This window comes from Amia ocellicauda, unplaced genomic scaffold, assembly GCF_036373705.1.
Source record: "Amia ocellicauda isolate fAmiCal2 unplaced genomic scaffold, fAmiCal2.hap1 HAP1_SCAFFOLD_34, whole genome shotgun sequence".
NCBI classification, from domain to species: Eukaryota; Metazoa; Chordata; class Actinopteri; order Amiiformes; family Amiidae; genus Amia; species Amia ocellicauda.
Window position 1 is genome coordinate 235,710 of NW_027102909.1, and position 14,994 is coordinate 250,703.

The window sequence follows — 14,994 nt, forward strand, 5'->3', positions numbered from 1 at the left end:
GATGTCTCAGTGGTGTGCCAGGTGGACGTTGGGGAGGAGGGCACATCTTCGGGACACTTCTGCGTTGATGGCCTGGATGATGTGCAGGGGCACGTCTGTGCGGGGCAGCAGTGTGGAGATGGAAATTTTGGCAGTTGGGAATTCCTCTGTGGCTTTCGTTGCTACCTGTCTCAGGGCTGAGGCCACATCGCCCCTGCGGGCACTCAGGTCGTTAGTGCCGGTGTGGATGAGGATGTGTTTGACTTGGCAAAGCCTCCTCTTGGAGAGCAGCTCCAGGGCTCTCTGTGCTGTGGAGCACCAAAGCTTTTTCACTTTTCGCCCAGGGAAGAGGCGCCTCTCAACCAGGAACTTCCCATTGGATTCGCTCAGAATGACCACCTCTGCGTTGACCTGCCACTCCGGGTTTGCGTCGGGAGTGGTGGGGGCAGCGGGTGTGTTTTGGGGGAGTGGCGTTTCAGGGGGTTGTGTATTAGTGGCAGGTCTGGTGATAGTGGGTGTGTCAGGAGTGGTGGGGAGTGTGGGTGGATCAGTGGGTGCGTCAGGGGTTGGAGGTGTTGTGGGGTCAGTGCAGTGCAGTCTCTGTGCTCCAGTGATGTGTAGCTCCTCTCTTAGCTCCTCCAGCTGGCTCTGCAGGCTCCTTAGCTGGCTGTGCTGGGGTGTCCTGGTCAGCTCCTCCCTCGCTCTGCGCAGCTCCGTCCTCAGGGTTTGGCTCTGCTCCTCCAGGTCTCTCACTGCTGCTCTCAGCTCATGGATCTCAGCCTTGTGCTGCATCTTTAGTCTGTGCATCTCATCCCGGAGCTGATCGCACAAGGAGGTCTGGGCCAGGGTGCTCAAGGTCTGCTCCCTGAACTCCGCAAACTCCAGCTCCAGCACTGATAGGCATTCCTTTAGTGTTTTAATGTTGCTGGAGAGTTTTGGGGAGACAGGGGGGCAGTCTGTGGGAGATGGGGCACTGTCTGGCTCCGTGTGGCTGGGGGCAGACTGCAGGGTGGCCGGCTCTGGCTCTTGTTTCTCTACCTCAGTCTGCTGCTTTGAGGTGTGGAAGCCGAGAGCTAATTGGTCCAGGCTGCTCTCGCTGCCCTGCACCATGATGGTCCCGTTGTGGTATACATTAAAAGTGAGCATCACACTGTCTGTGTCTTTCTCTACCAGCACTGAGATCTGCCTGCCTCTGCTAATGCCCCTCTTGTTGTTATTGGGGTATGTCTGGCACAGGGTTTTGTGAAAGGCGGTGTAGAACAGTAGATTGTTCTTGACCCTGTTTTCTCCTTTACCGGTGTAGTCTAGGATGAGGGTCTCAGGAGATGCTCTCATCACAGCTTGTTTGTAGTCCTTCTTAGCCTGTGCAGAGCGAATGTCTTCAGGGTATCGGATTTCAAAAGGCAGCTCTGCAGTCAGACTGCTGTTCGATAGATTTCTATCAGTCTCAGTGGCAGTTGGGCTCTCTCCTACTGTCACTCTATTCAAATCGGAGCTCTGCATTTTCATTGGCAGAGTCAACTACTGAGAATGCTTATTTATTTTATTAATACATATTTTTTTGTTTAATTATTTGTCTCTTACCTCCAATTCTTGTCTTCAGCTTTTCTTTTCTGACTTTTCTTCCTGAACTGTCTCTCTGCTTTCTTCTTTTTGTGTTTCTCTTAAAATTATTATTTTTTGAATACTTTTTCTTCTGAATTTCTATTCCATGTCTTCTGTGTATGTTTATAGTGCTATATATTCATTTGTAAATGACAAATTAAATCCGCTTATGTATAAAAACAAATGTTTTTTAGGAGCTCATATTCCTCTCTCTCTCTCTCTCTCTCTCAATTCATTTCATTTGTATTGTCAAAGCAATTGGACATACATAAACATACATACATATACACTCACCTAAAGGATTATTAGGAACACCTGTTCAATTTCTCATTAATGCAATTATCTAATCAACCAATCACATGGCAGTTGCTTCAATGCATTTAGGGGTGTGGTCCTGGTCAAGACAATCTCCTGAACTCCAAACTGAATGTCTGAATGGGAATGAAAGGTGATTTAAGCAATTTTGAGCGTGGCATGGTTGTTGGTGCCAGACGGGCCGGTCTGAGTATTTCACAATCTGCTCAGTTACTGGGATTTTCACGCACAACCATTTCTAGGGTTTACAAAGAATGGTGTGAAAAGGGAAAAACATCCAGTATGCGGCAGTCCTGTGGGCGAAAATGCCTTGTTGATGCTAGAGGTCAGAGGAGAATGGGCCGACTGATTCAAGCTGATAGAAGAGCAACTTTGACTGAAATAACCACTCGCTACAACCGAGGTATGCAGCAAAGCATTTGTGAAGCCACAACACGTACAACCTTGAGGCGGATGGGCTACAACAGCAGAAGACCCCACCGGGTACCACTCATCTCCACTACAAATAGGAAAAAGAGGTGAGACATTCAGATGGTAGAGTCAGAATTTGGCGTAAACAGAATGAGAACATGGATCCATCATGTCTTGTTACCACTGTGCAGGCTGGTGGTGGTGGTGTAATGGTGTGGGGGATGTCTTCTTGGCACACTTTAGGCCCCTTAGTGCCAATTGGGCATCGTTTAAATGCTACGGCCTACCTGAGCATTGTTTCTGACCATGTCCATCCCTTTTTGACCACCATGTACCCATCCTCTGATGGCTACTTCCAGCAGGATAATGCACCATGTCACAAAGGTCGAATCATTTCAAATTGGTTTCTTGAACATGACAATGAGTTCACTGTACTAAACTGGCCCCCACAGTCACCAGATCTCAACCCAATAGAGCATCTTTGGGATGTGGTGGAACGGGAGCTTCGTGCCCTGGATGTGCATCCCACAAATCTCCATCAACTGCAAGATGCTATCCTATCAATATGGGCCAACATTTCTAAAGAATGCTTTCAGCACCTTGTTGAATCAATGCCACGTAGAATTAAAGCAGTTCTGAAGGCGAAAGAGGGTCAAACACAGTATTAGTATGGTGTTCCTAATAATCCTTTAGGTGAGTTCATCGTAGCTCTTAATACTCTCTTTCTGTCTGGAGGAGATATAATTGAAGTATTGTACACGTACCCGGCTACTTTCAACACCCATTGCTGCACTGATATTTTTCCCTCCATTTTTCTTTATCCATTTTTTTTTTGCTGGAAGTTCCGTCAATACCCGTCAGCCTTTAAGAGACATCATGCAGCCAGGCCTCTTGGCTTGCGGCCACACCGTCCTGAACGCGCCCAATCTCATCAGATCTCGGAAGCTAAACGGGGCAAGGGTTCGTCAGTACTTGGATGGGTGACCTCCTGGAGATATCAGGTGCTGCAAGTTATTTCGTCTGCTGGGTAACTTTATCGTAGCTCTAAATACTCTCTTTCTGTCTGGAGGAGATATAATTGAAGAATTGTACACATACCCGGCTACTTTCAACACCCTTTGCTGCACTGATATTTTTCCCTCCATTTTTCTTTTTTCTTTTTTATTTTGCTGGAAGTTCCGTCAATAACCTCCAGCCTTTAAGAGACATCATGCAGCCAGGCCTCTTGGCTTGAGGCCACACTGGCCTGAACGCGTCCGATCTCGTCAGATCTCGGAAGCTAAACGGGGCAGGGCCTGGTCAGTACTTTGATGGGAGACCTCCTGGAAATACCAGGTGCTGCTAGCTTTTTCGTCTCCTGGGTAACTTCATCGTAGCTCTTAATACTCTCTTTCAGTCTGCAGGAGATATAATTGAAGAATTGTACATGTACCCGGCTACTTTCAACACCCTTTGCTGCACTGATATTTTTCCATCCATTTTTCTTTTTTTTTTTTTTGCTGGAAGTTCCGTCAATACCCGCCAACCTTTAAGAGACATCATGCAGCCAGGCCTCTCGGCTTGCGGACACAAAGTCCTGAACGCGCCCGATCTCGTCAGATCTCGGAAACTAAACGGGGCAGGGCCTGGTCAGTACTTCGATGGGAGATCTCCTGGAAATACCAGGTGCTGCCAGCTTTTTACGTCTCCTGGGGAACTTCATCGTAGCTCTTAATACTCTCTTTCTGTCTGGAGAAGACATAATTGAAGAATTGTACACGTACCCGGCTACTTTCAACACCCTTTCCTGCACTGATATTTTTCCCTCCATTTTTCTATTTTTTTTTTTTTTTTTTTGCTGGAAATTCCGTCAATACCCGCCAGCCTTTAAGAGACATCATGCAGCCAGGCATCTCGGCTTGCGGCCACACCATCCTGAACGCGCCCGATCTCGTCAGATCTCGGAAGCTAAACGGGGCAGGACCTGGTCAGTACATGAATGTGAGACCTCCTGGAAATACCTGGTGCTGCAAGCTTTTACGTCTCCTGGGTAACTTTATCGTAGCTCTTAATACTCTCTATCTGTCTGGAGGAGATATAATTGAAGTATTGTACACGTACCCAGCTACTGTCAACACCATTTGCTGCACTGATATTTTTCCATCCATTTTTCTTTTTTTTTTTTTTTTTTTGCTGGAAGTTCCGTCAATACCCGCCAACCTTTAAGAGACATCATGCAGCCAGGCCTCTTGGCTTGCAGCCACACCGTCCTGAATGCGCCCGATCTCGTCAGATCTCGGAAGCTAAATGGGGCAGGGCTTGGTCAGTACTTGGATGGGAGACCTCCTAGAAATACCAGGTGCTGCAAGCTTTTTACGTCTCCTGGGTAACTTCATCGTAGCTCTTAATACTCTCTTTCTGTCTCCAGGAGATATAATTGAAGAATTGTACACGTACCCGGCTACTTTCAACACCCTTTGCTGCACTGGTATATTTCCCTCTATTTTTCTTTTTTTTTTTTGGTGGCAGTTCCGTCAATACCCGCCAGCCTTTAAGAGACATCATGCAGCCAGGCATCTCGGCTTGCGGCCACACCATCCTGAACGCGCCCGATCTCGTCAGATCTCGGAAGCTAAACGGGGCAGGACCTGGTCAGTACATGAAAGTGAGACCTCCTGGAAATACCTAGTGCTGCAAGCTTTTACGTCTCCTGGGTAACTTTATCGTAGCTCTCAATACTCTCTCTCTGTCTGGAGGAGATATAATTGAAGTATTGTACACGTATCCAGCTACTGTCAACACCCTTTGCTGCACTGATATTTTTCCATCCATTTTTCTTTTTTCTTTTTTTCTTTTTTTTTTTTGCTGGAAGTTCCGTCAATACCCGCCAACCTTTAAGAGACATCATGCAGCCAGGCCTTTCGGCTTGTGGCCACACCGTCCTGAATGCGCCCGATCTCGTCAGATCTCGGAAGCTAAACGGGGCAGGGCCTTGTCAGTACTTGGATGGGAGACCTCCTAGAAATACCAGGTGCTGCAAGCTTTTTACGTCTCCTGGGTAACTTCATCGTAGCTCTTAATACTCTCTTTCTGTCTCCAGGAGATATAATTGAAGAATTGTACACGTACCCGGCTACTTTCAACACCCTTTGCTGCACTGGTATATTTCCCTCTATTTTTCTTTTTTTTTTTGCTGGAAGTTCCGTCAATACCCGCCAACCTTTAAGAGACATCATGCAGCCAGGCCTTTCGGCTTGTGGCCACACCGTCCTGAATGCGCCCGATCTCGTCAGATCTCGGAAGCTAAACGGGGCAGGACCTGGTCAGTACTTGGATGGGAGACCTCCTGGAAATACCTGGTGCTGCAAGCTTTTACGTCTCCTGGGTAACTTTATCGTAGCTCTTAATTCTCTCTTTCTGTCTGGAGGAGATATAATTGAAGAATTGTACACGTACCCGGCTACTTTCAACACCCTTTGCTGCACTGATATTTTTCCCTCCATTTTTCTATTTTTTTTTTTTTTTTTTTTTGCTGGAAGTTCCGTCAATACCCGCCAGCCTTTAAGAGACATCATGCAGCCAGGCATCTCGGCTTGCGGCCACACCATCCTGAACGCGCCCGATCTCGTCAGATCTCGGAAGCTAAACGGGGCAGGACCTGGTCAGTACATGAATGTGAGACCTCCTGGAAATACCTAGTGCTGCAAGCTTTTACGTCTCCTGGGTAACTTTATCGTAGCTCTTAATACTCTCTCTCTGTCTGGAGGAGATATAATTGAAGTATTGTACACGTATCCAGCTACTGTCAACACCCTTTGCTGCACTGATATTTTTCCATCCATTTTTCTTTTTTCTTTTTTTCTTTTTATTTTTTGCTGGAAGTTCCGTCAATACCCGCCAACCTTTAAGAGACATCATGCAGCCAGGCCTTTCGGCTTGTGGCCACACCGTCTTGAATGCGCCCGATCTCGTCAGATCTCGGAAGCTAAACGGGGCAGGGCCTGGTCAGTACTTGGATGGTAGACCTCCTAGAAATACCAGGTGCTGCAAGCTTTTTACGTCTCCTGGGTAACTTCATCGTAGCTCTTAATACTCTCTTTCTGTCTCCAGGAGATATAATTGAAGAATTGTACACGTACCCGGCTACTTTCAACACCCTTTGCTGCACTGGTATATTTCCCTCTATTTTTCTTTTTTTTTTTTGCTGGCAGTTCCGTCAATACCCGCCAACCTTTAAGAGACATCATGCAGCCAGGCCTTTCGGCTTGCGGCCACACCGTCCTGAATGCGCCCGATCTCGTCAGATCTCGGAAGCTAAACGGGGCAGGGCCTGGTCTGTACTTGGATGGGAGACCTCCTAGAAATACCAGGTGCTGCAAGCTGTTTACGTCTCCTGGGTAACTTCATCGTAGCTCTTAATACTCTCTTTCTGTCTGCAGGAGATATAATTGAAGAATTGTACACGTACCCAGCTACTTTCAACACCCTTTCCTGCACAGATATTTTTCCCTCCATTTTTCTATTTTTTTTTTTTTTTTTTTTGCTGGAAATTCCGTCAATACCCGCCAACCTTTAAGAGTCATCATTCAGCCAGGTCTCTCGGCTTGCGGCCACACCGTCCTGAATGCGCCCAATCTCGTCAGATTTCGGAAGCTAAACGGGGCAGGGCCTGGTCAGTACTTGGATGGGAGACCTCCTAGAAATACCAGGTGCTGCAAGCCTTTCACGTCTCCTGGGTAACTTCATCGTAGCTCTTAATACTCTCTTTCTGTCTCCAGGAGATATAATTGAAGAATTGTACACGTACCCGGCTACTTTCAACACCCTTTCCTGCACTGATATTTTTCCCTCCATTTTTCTATTTTTTTTTTTTTTTTTTTTGCTGGAAGTTCCGTCAATACCCGCCAACCTTTAAGAGACATCATTCAGCCAGGCCTCTCGGCTTGCGGCCACACCGTCCTGAATGCGCCCAATCTCGTCAGATCTCGGAAGCTAAACGGGGCAGGGCCTGGTCAGTACTTGGATGGGAGACCTCCTAGAAATACCAGGTGCTGCAAGCCTTTTACGTCTCCTGGGTAACTTCATCGTAGCTCTTAATACTCTCTTTCTGTCTCCAGGAGATATAATTGAAGAATTGTACACGTACTACGCTACTTTCAACACCCTTTGCTGCACTGATATTTTTCCCTCCATTTTTCTTTTTATTTTATTTTTTTGCTGGAAGTTCCGTCAATATCCGCCAGCCTTTAAGAGACATCATGCAGCGAGGCCTCTTGGCTTGTAGTCACACCGTCCTGAATGCGCCCGATCATATCAGATTTCGGAAGCTAAACGGGGCAGGGCCTGGTCAGTACATGGATGTGTGACCTCCTGGAAATACCAGGTGCTGCAAGCTTTTTACGTCTCCTGGGTAACTTCATCGTAGCTCTTAATACTCTCTTTCTGTCTCCAGGAGATATAATTGAAGAATTGTACACGTACCCGGCTACTTTCAACACCCTTTGCTGCACTGATATTTTTCCCTCCATTTTTCGTTTTTTTTTTTTTTTTTTTTTGCTGGCAGTTCCGTCAATACCCGCCAGCCTTTAAGAGACATCATGCAGCCAGGCATCTCGGCTTGCGGCCACACCATCCTGAACGCGCCCGATCTCGTCAGATCTCGGAAGCTAAACGGGGCAGGACCTGGTCTGTACATGAAAGTGAGACCTCCTGGAAGTACCTGGTGCTGCTAGCTTTTACGTCTCCTGGGTAACTTTATCGTAGCTCTTAATACTCTCTATCTGTCTGGAGGAGATATAATTGAAGTATTGTACACGTACCCAGCTACTGTCAACACCCTTTGCTGCACTGATATTTTTCCATCCATTTTTCTTTTTTTTTTTTTTTTTTTTTTTTTTTTTTTGCTGGAAGTTCCGTCAATACCCGCCAACCTTTAAGAGACATCATGCAGCCAGGCCTTTCGGCTTGTGGCCACACCGTCCTGAATGCGCCCGATCTCGTCAGATCTCGGAAGCTAAACGGGGCAGGGCCTGGTCAGTACTTGGATGGGAGACCTCCTAGAAATACCAGGTGCTGCAAGCTGTTTACGTCTCCTGGGTAACTTCATCGTAGCTCTTAATTCTGTCTGCAGGAGATATAATTGAAGAATTGTACACGTACCCAGCTATTTTCAACACCCTTTCCTGCACAGATATTTTTCCCTCCATTTTTCTATTTTTTTTTTTTTTTTTTTGCTGGAAATTCCGTCAATACCCGCCAACCTTTAAGAGTCATCATTCAGCCAGGTCTCTCGGCTTGCGGCCACACCGTCCTGAATGCGCCCAATCTCGTCAGATTTCGGAAGCTAAACGGGGCACGGCCTGGTCAGTACTTGGATGGGAGACCTCCTAGAAATACCAGGTGCTGCAAGCCTTTTACGTCTCCTGGGTAACTTCATCGTAGCTCTTAATACTCTCTTTCTGTCTCCAGGAGATATAATTGAAGAATTGTACACGTACCCGGCTACTTTCAACACCCTTTCCTGCACTGATATTTTTCCCTCCATTTTTCTATTTTTTTTTTTTTTTTTTTTGCTGGAAGTTCCGTCAATACCCGCCAACCTTTAAGAGACATCATGCAGCCAGGCCTTTCGGCTTGTGGCCACACCGTCCTGAATGCGCCCGATCTCGTCAGATCTCGGAAGCTAAACGGGGCAGGGCCTGGTCAGTACTTGGATGGGAGACCTCCTAGAAATACCAGGTGCTGCAAGCTTTTTACGTCTCCTGGGTAACTTCATCGTAGCTCTTAATACTCTCTTTCTGTCTCCAGGAGATATAATTGAAGAATTGTACACGTACCCGGCTACTTTCAACACCCTTTGCTGCACTGGTATATTTCCCTCTATTTTTCTTTTTTTTTTTTGCTGGCAGTTCCGTCAATACCCGCCAGCCTTTAAGAGACATCATGCAGCCAGGCATCTCGGCTTGCGGCCACACCATCCTGAACGCGCCCGATCTCGTCAGATCTCGGAAGCTAAACGGGGCAGGACCTGGTCAGTACATGAATGTGAGACCTCCTGGAAGTACCTGGTGCTGCTAGCTTTTACGTCTCCTGGGTAACTTTATCGTAGCTCTTAATACTCTCTATCTGTCTGGAGGAGATATAATTGAAGTATTGTACACGTACCCAGCTACTGTCAACACCCTTTGCTGCACTGATATTTTTCCATCCATTTTTCTTTTTTTTTTTTTTTTTTTTTTTTTTTTTTGCTGGAAGTTCCGTCAATACCCGCCAACCTTTAAGAGACATCATGCAGCCAGGCCTTTCGGCTTGTGGCCACACCGTCCTGAATGCGCCCGATCTCGTCAGATCTCGGAAGCTAAACGGGGCAGGGCCTGGTCAGTACTTGGATGGGAGACCTCCTAGAAATACCAGGTGCTGCAAGCTGTTTACGTCTCCTGGGTAACTTCATCGTAGCTCTTAATACTCTCTTTCTGTCTGCAGGAGATATAATTGAAGAATTGTACACGTACCCAGCTACTTTCAACACCCTTTCCTGCACAGATATTTTTCCCTCCATTTTTCTATTTTTTTTTTTTTTTTTTTTGCTGGAAATTCCGTCAATACCCGCCAACCTTTAAGAGTCATCATTCAGCCAGGTCTCTCGGCTTGCGGCCACACCGTCCTGAATGCGCCCAATCTCGTCAGATTTCGGAAGCTAAACGGGGCAGGGCCTGGTCAGTACTTGGATGGTAGACCTCCTAGAAATACCAGGTGCTGCAAGCCTTTTACGTCTCCTGGGTAACTTCATCGTAGCTCTTAATACTCTCTTTCTGTCTCCAGGAGATATAATTGAAGAATTGTACACGTACTAGGCTACTTTCAACACCCTTTGCTGCACTGATATTTTTCCCTCCATTTTTCTTTTTATTTTATTTTTTTGCTGGAAGTTCCGTCAATATCCGCCAGCCTTTAAGAGACATCATGCAGCCAGGCCTCTTGGCTTGTAGTCACACCGTCCTGAATGCGCCCGATCATATCAGATTTCGGAAGCTAAACGGGGCAGGGCCTGGTCAGTACATGGATGTGTGACCTCCTGGAAATACCAGGTGCTGCAAGCTTTTTACGTCTCCTGGGTAACTGCATCGTAGCTCTTAATTCTCTCTTTCTGTCTGGAGGAGATATAATTGAAGAATTGTACACGTACCCGGCTACTTTCAACACCCTTTGCTGCACTGATATTTTTCCCTCTATTTTTCTTTTTTTTTTTTTGCTGGAAATTCCGTCAATACCCGCCATCCTTTAAGAGACATCATGCAGCCAGGCATCTCGGCTTGCGGCCACACCATACTGAACGCGCCCGATCTCGTCAGATCTCGGAAGCTAAACGGGGCAGGACCTGGTTAGTACATGAATGTGAGACCGACTGGAAATACCTAGTGCTGCAAGCTTTTACGTCTCCTGGGTAACTTTATCGTAGCTCTTAATACTCTCTATCTGTCTGGAGGAGATATAATTGAAGAATTGTACATGTACCCGGCTACTTTCAACACCCTTTGCTGCACTGATATTTTTCCCTCCCTTTTTCTATTTTTTTTTTTTTTTTTTGCTGGAAGTTCCGTCAATACCCGCCAGCCTTTAAGAGACATCATGCAGCCAGGCCTCTTGGCTTGCGGCCACACCGTCCTGAACGCGCCTGATCTCATCAGATCTCGGAAGCTAAATGGGGCAGGGCCTAGACAGTACTTGGATGGGTGACCTCCTGGAAATACCAGGTGCTGCAAGCTTTTTACGTCCCCTGGGTAACTTCATCGTAGCTCTTAATACTCTCTTTCAGTCTGGAGGAGATATAATTAAAGAATTGTACACGTACCCGGCTACTTTCAACACACTTTGCTGCACTGATATGTTTCCCACCATTTTTCTTTTTTCTTTTTTTTTTTTGCTGGAAGTTCCGTCAATACCCGCCAACCTTTAAGAGACATCATGCAGCCAGGCGTCTCGGCTTGTGGCCACACCGTCCTGAATGCGCCCGATCTCGTCAGATCTCGGAAGCTAAACGGGGCAGGGCCTGGTCAGTACTTGGATGGGTGACCTCCTGGAAATACCAGGTGCTGCAAGCTTTTTACTTCTCCTGGGTAACTTTATCGTAGCTCTTAATACTCTCTTTCTGTCTGGAGGAGATATAATTGAAGAATTGTACACGTACCCGGCTACTTTCAACACCCTTTCCTGCACTGATATTTTTCCCTCCATTTTTCTATTTTTTTTTTTTTTTTTATGCTGGAAATTCCGTCAATACCCGCCAGCCTTTAAGAGACATCATGCAGCCAGGCGTCTCGGCTTGTGGCCACACCGTCCTGAACGCGCCCGATCTCGTCAGATCTCAGAAACTAAACGGGGCAGGACCTGGTCAGTACTTGGATGGGAGACCTCCTGGAAGTACCAGGTGCTGCAAGCTTTTTACGTCACCTGGGGAACTTCGTCGTAGCTTTTAATACTCTCTTTCTGTCTGGAGGAGATTTAATTGAAGAATTGTACACGTACCCGGCTACTTTCAACACCCTTTACTGCACAGATATTTTTCCCTCCATTTTTTTTTTTTCTTTTTTTTTTTTGCTGGAAGTTCCGTCAATACCCTCCAGCCTTTAAGAGACATCATGCAGCCAGGCTGCTTGGCTTGCGGCCACACCGTCCTGAACGCGGTCGATCTCATCAGATCTCGGAAGCTAAACGGTGCAGGGCCTCGTCAGTACTTGGATGGGTGACCTCCTGGAAATACCAGGTGCTGCAAGCTTTTTCGTCTCCTGGGTAACTTCATCGTAGCTTTTAATACTCTATTTCTGTCTGGAGGAGATATAATTAAAGAATTGTACACGTACCCGGCTACTTTCAACACCCTTTGCTGCACTGATATTTTTCCCGCCATTTTTCTTTTTCTTTTTTATTTTTTCTGGAAGTTCCATCAATATCCGCCAGCCTTTAAGAGACATCATGCAACCAGGCATCTCGGCTTGCGGACACACAGACCTGAACGCGCCCGATCTCATCAGATCTCGGAAACGAAACGGGGCAGGACCTGGTCAGTACTTGAATGTGAGACCTCCTAGAAAAACCTGGTGCTACAAGCTTTTACGTCTCCTGGGTAACTTCATCGTAGCTCTTTATACTCTCTTTCTGTCTGGAGGAGATATAATTGAAGTATTGTACACGTACCCGGCTACTTTTAACACCCTTTGCTGCACTGATATTTTTCCCTCCATTTTTCTTTTTTCATTTTTTTTTGCTGGAAGTTCTGTCAATATCCTCCAGCCATTTAGAGACATCATGCAGCCAGGCCTCTTGGCTTGCGGCCACACCGTCCTGAACGCGCCCGATCTCGTCAGACCTTGGAAACTAAACAGGCCAGGGCCTGGTTAGTACTTGGATGGGTGACCTCCTGGAAATACCAGGTGATGCAAGCTTTTTACGTATCCTGTGTAACTACATCGTAGCTCTTAATACTCTCTTTCAGTCTGGAGGAGATATAATTGAAGAATTGTACACGTACCCAGCTACTTTCAACACCCTTTGCTGCACTGATATTTTTCCCTCCGTTTTTCTTTTTTTTTTTTTTTTGCTGGAAGTTCCATCAATACCCTCCAGCCTTTAAGAGACATCATACAGCCAGGCCTCTTGGCTTGCAACCACACCGTCCTGAACGTGCCCCATCTCGTCAGATCTCGGAAGCTAAACGGGGCAGGGCCTGGTCATTACTTGAATGTGGGACCTCCTGGAAATACCTGGTTCTGCAAGCTTTTTACGTCTCCTGGGTAACTATATCGTAGCTCTTAATACTCTCTTTCTGTCTGGAGGAGATATAATTGAAGTATTGTACACGTACCTGGCTACTTTCAACATCCTTTGCTGCACTGATATTTTTCCCTCCGTTTTTCTTTTTTTTTTTTTTTGCTGGAAGTTCCGTCAATACCCGCCAACCATTAAGAGACATCATGCAACCAGGCCTCTCGGCTTGTGTCCACACCGTCCTGAACGCGCTCGATCTCGTCAGATCGCGTAAGCTGAACGGGGCAGGTCCTGGTCAGTACTTGGATGGGTGACCTCCTGGAAATACCAGGTGCTGCAAGCTTTATACGTCTCTTGGGTAACTTCATCGTAGCACGTAATACTCTCTTTCTGTCTGGAGGAGATATAATTGAAGTATTGTACACGTACCCGGCTACTTTTAACACCCTTTGCTGCACTGATATTTTTCCCTCCATTTTTCTTTTTTCATTTTTTTTTGCTGGAAGTTCTGTCAATATCCTCCAGCCATTTAGAGACATCATGCAGCCAGGCCTCTTGGCTTGCGGCCACACCGTCCTGAACGCGCCCGATCTCGTCAGACCTTGGAAACTAAACGGGCCAGGGCCTGGTTAGTACTTGGATGGGTGACCTCCTGGAAATACCAGGTGCTGCAAGCTTTTTCGTCTCCTGGGTAACTTCATCGTTGCTTTTAATACTCTATTTCTTTCTGGAGGAGATATAATTGAAGAATTGTACACGTACCCGGCTACTTTCAACACCCTTTGCTGCACTGATATTTTTCCCGCCATTTTTCTTTTTATTTTTTATTTTTTCTGGAAGTTCCATCAATATCCGCCAGCCTTTAAGAGACATCATGCAACCAGGCATCTCGGCTTGCGGACACACAGACCTGAACGCGCCCGATCTCGTCAGATCTCGGAAACGAAACGGGGCAGGACCTGGTCAGTACTTGGATGGGAGATCTCCTGGAAATACCAGGTGCTGCCAGCTTTTTACGTCTGCTGGGTAACTTTATCGTAGCTCTTAATACTCTCTTTCAGTCTGGAGGAGATATAATTGAAATATTGTACACGTACCCGGTTACTTTCAACACCCTTTGCTGCACTGATATTTTTCCCTCCATTTTTCTTTTTTCTTCATTATTTTGCTGGAAGTTCCGTCAATATCCTCCAGCCTTTAAGAGACATCATGTAGCCAGGCCTCTTGGCATGCGGACACATTGTCCTGAATGCGCCCGATCTCATCAGATCTCGGAAGCTAAACGGGGCAGGACCTGGTCAGTACTTGAATGTGAGACCTCCTAGAAAAACCTGGTGCTGCAAGCTTTTTACGTCTCCTGGGTAACTATATCGTAGCTCTTAATACTCTCTTTCTGTCTGGAGGAGATATAATTGAAGTATTGTACACGTACCTGGCTACTTTCAACATCCTTTGCTGCACTGATATTTTTCCCTCCGTTTTTCTTTTTTTTTTTTTTTGCTGGAAGTTCCGTCAATACCCGCCAACCATTAAGAGACATCATGCAGCCAGGCCTCTCGGCTTGTGTCCACACCGTCCTGAACGCGCTCGATCTCGTCAGATCGCGTAAGCTGAACGGGGCAGGTCCTGGTCAGTACTTGGATGGGTGACCTCCTGGAAATACCAGGTGCTGCAAGCTTTATACGTCTCTTGGGTAACTTCATCGTAGCTCGTAATACTCTCTTTCAGTCTGGAGGAGATATAATTGAAGTATTGTACACTTTGTCTTAGGGACAGTCTGGCTAGCAGTGACTGAGTGGTTGACAGACGACAAGCATCGGAATGTACGTGCTCTGTGATGTCATAGCAGTCAGCTGAGAGAGGCTCGTGATGTCATCGCTGAGCTGTCTGTCTGTCTGTCTGTCTGTCTCTCTCTCTCTCTTTCTCTCTCTCTCTCTCTCT

General features: G+C 46.6%; 11 non-coding genes and 23 pseudogenes across 11 annotated transcripts; all 34 read left to right on the plus strand.

Annotated features, from left to right (window-relative positions):
* The first annotated feature begins 3,204 nt into the window (after nt 1–3,204).
* LOC136732091 (uncharacterized) lies at nt 3,205–3,323 on the plus strand (annotated as a pseudogene).
* Nucleotides 3,324–3,538: 215 nt separating this feature from the next.
* On the plus strand, nt 3,539–3,657 carry LOC136732486 (uncharacterized; annotated as a pseudogene).
* Nucleotides 3,658–3,868: 211 nt separating this feature from the next.
* On the plus strand, nt 3,869–3,987 carry LOC136732087 (uncharacterized; annotated as a pseudogene).
* Nucleotides 3,988–4,206: 219 nt separating this feature from the next.
* On the plus strand, nt 4,207–4,325 carry LOC136732400 (uncharacterized; annotated as a pseudogene).
* Nucleotides 4,326–4,541: 216 nt separating this feature from the next.
* Nucleotides 4,542–4,660, plus strand: LOC136732249 (5S ribosomal RNA). The gene has a single exon (XR_010809895.1). It is a non-coding gene; the product is annotated as a 5S ribosomal RNA (ribosomal RNA).
* A 210-nt stretch (nt 4,661–4,870) lies between these two features.
* LOC136732557 (uncharacterized) lies at nt 4,871–4,989 on the plus strand (annotated as a pseudogene).
* Nucleotides 4,990–5,213: 224 nt separating this feature from the next.
* On the plus strand, nt 5,214–5,332 carry LOC136732302 (uncharacterized; annotated as a pseudogene).
* Nucleotides 5,333–5,541: 209 nt separating this feature from the next.
* Nucleotides 5,542–5,660, plus strand: LOC136732476 (5S ribosomal RNA). The gene has a single exon (XR_010809937.1). It is a non-coding gene; the product is annotated as a 5S ribosomal RNA (ribosomal RNA).
* Nucleotides 5,661–5,880: 220 nt separating this feature from the next.
* Nucleotides 5,881–5,999, plus strand: LOC136732496 (uncharacterized; annotated as a pseudogene).
* A 224-nt stretch (nt 6,000–6,223) lies between these two features.
* LOC136732269 (5S ribosomal RNA) lies at nt 6,224–6,342 on the plus strand. Its single transcript, XR_010809914.1, has one exon. It is a non-coding gene; the product is annotated as a 5S ribosomal RNA (ribosomal RNA).
* Nucleotides 6,343–6,552: 210 nt separating this feature from the next.
* LOC136732189 (5S ribosomal RNA) lies at nt 6,553–6,671 on the plus strand. The gene has a single exon (XR_010809827.1). It is a non-coding gene; the product is annotated as a 5S ribosomal RNA (ribosomal RNA).
* A 220-nt stretch (nt 6,672–6,891) lies between these two features.
* On the plus strand, nt 6,892–7,010 carry LOC136732338 (uncharacterized; annotated as a pseudogene).
* A 220-nt stretch (nt 7,011–7,230) lies between these two features.
* On the plus strand, nt 7,231–7,349 carry LOC136732233 (5S ribosomal RNA). The gene has a single exon (XR_010809880.1). It is a non-coding gene; the product is annotated as a 5S ribosomal RNA (ribosomal RNA).
* A 216-nt stretch (nt 7,350–7,565) lies between these two features.
* LOC136732522 (uncharacterized) lies at nt 7,566–7,684 on the plus strand (annotated as a pseudogene).
* Nucleotides 7,685–7,904: 220 nt separating this feature from the next.
* On the plus strand, nt 7,905–8,023 carry LOC136732614 (uncharacterized; annotated as a pseudogene).
* A 228-nt stretch (nt 8,024–8,251) lies between these two features.
* Nucleotides 8,252–8,370, plus strand: LOC136732556 (5S ribosomal RNA). Its single transcript, XR_010809945.1, has one exon. It is a non-coding gene; the product is annotated as a 5S ribosomal RNA (ribosomal RNA).
* Nucleotides 8,371–8,581: 211 nt separating this feature from the next.
* Nucleotides 8,582–8,700, plus strand: LOC136732465 (uncharacterized; annotated as a pseudogene).
* Nucleotides 8,701–8,920: 220 nt separating this feature from the next.
* On the plus strand, nt 8,921–9,039 carry LOC136732569 (5S ribosomal RNA). The gene has a single exon (XR_010809946.1). It is a non-coding gene; the product is annotated as a 5S ribosomal RNA (ribosomal RNA).
* A 210-nt stretch (nt 9,040–9,249) lies between these two features.
* Nucleotides 9,250–9,368, plus strand: LOC136732491 (uncharacterized; annotated as a pseudogene).
* A 227-nt stretch (nt 9,369–9,595) lies between these two features.
* LOC136732580 (5S ribosomal RNA) lies at nt 9,596–9,714 on the plus strand. Its single transcript, XR_010809947.1, has one exon. It is a non-coding gene; the product is annotated as a 5S ribosomal RNA (ribosomal RNA).
* Nucleotides 9,715–9,934: 220 nt separating this feature from the next.
* On the plus strand, nt 9,935–10,053 carry LOC136732394 (uncharacterized; annotated as a pseudogene).
* A 216-nt stretch (nt 10,054–10,269) lies between these two features.
* On the plus strand, nt 10,270–10,388 carry LOC136732524 (uncharacterized; annotated as a pseudogene).
* Nucleotides 10,389–10,599: 211 nt separating this feature from the next.
* On the plus strand, nt 10,600–10,718 carry LOC136732605 (uncharacterized; annotated as a pseudogene).
* Nucleotides 10,719–10,935: 217 nt separating this feature from the next.
* Nucleotides 10,936–11,054, plus strand: LOC136732253 (5S ribosomal RNA). Its single transcript, XR_010809898.1, has one exon. It is a non-coding gene; the product is annotated as a 5S ribosomal RNA (ribosomal RNA).
* A 217-nt stretch (nt 11,055–11,271) lies between these two features.
* On the plus strand, nt 11,272–11,390 carry LOC136732609 (5S ribosomal RNA). The gene has a single exon (XR_010809950.1). It is a non-coding gene; the product is annotated as a 5S ribosomal RNA (ribosomal RNA).
* Nucleotides 11,391–11,609: 219 nt separating this feature from the next.
* Nucleotides 11,610–11,728, plus strand: LOC136732411 (uncharacterized; annotated as a pseudogene).
* Nucleotides 11,729–11,945: 217 nt separating this feature from the next.
* LOC136732431 (uncharacterized) lies at nt 11,946–12,064 on the plus strand (annotated as a pseudogene).
* A 548-nt stretch (nt 12,065–12,612) lies between these two features.
* On the plus strand, nt 12,613–12,731 carry LOC136732353 (uncharacterized; annotated as a pseudogene).
* A 214-nt stretch (nt 12,732–12,945) lies between these two features.
* On the plus strand, nt 12,946–13,064 carry LOC136732120 (uncharacterized; annotated as a pseudogene).
* Nucleotides 13,065–13,277: 213 nt separating this feature from the next.
* On the plus strand, nt 13,278–13,396 carry LOC136732606 (uncharacterized; annotated as a pseudogene).
* Nucleotides 13,397–13,611: 215 nt separating this feature from the next.
* LOC136732268 (5S ribosomal RNA) lies at nt 13,612–13,730 on the plus strand. The gene has a single exon (XR_010809913.1). It is a non-coding gene; the product is annotated as a 5S ribosomal RNA (ribosomal RNA).
* Nucleotides 13,731–13,945: 215 nt separating this feature from the next.
* Nucleotides 13,946–14,064, plus strand: LOC136732668 (uncharacterized; annotated as a pseudogene).
* A 216-nt stretch (nt 14,065–14,280) lies between these two features.
* LOC136732628 (uncharacterized) lies at nt 14,281–14,399 on the plus strand (annotated as a pseudogene).
* A 213-nt stretch (nt 14,400–14,612) lies between these two features.
* LOC136732607 (uncharacterized) lies at nt 14,613–14,731 on the plus strand (annotated as a pseudogene).
* The last annotated feature ends 263 nt before the right edge of the window (nt 14,732–14,994 follow it).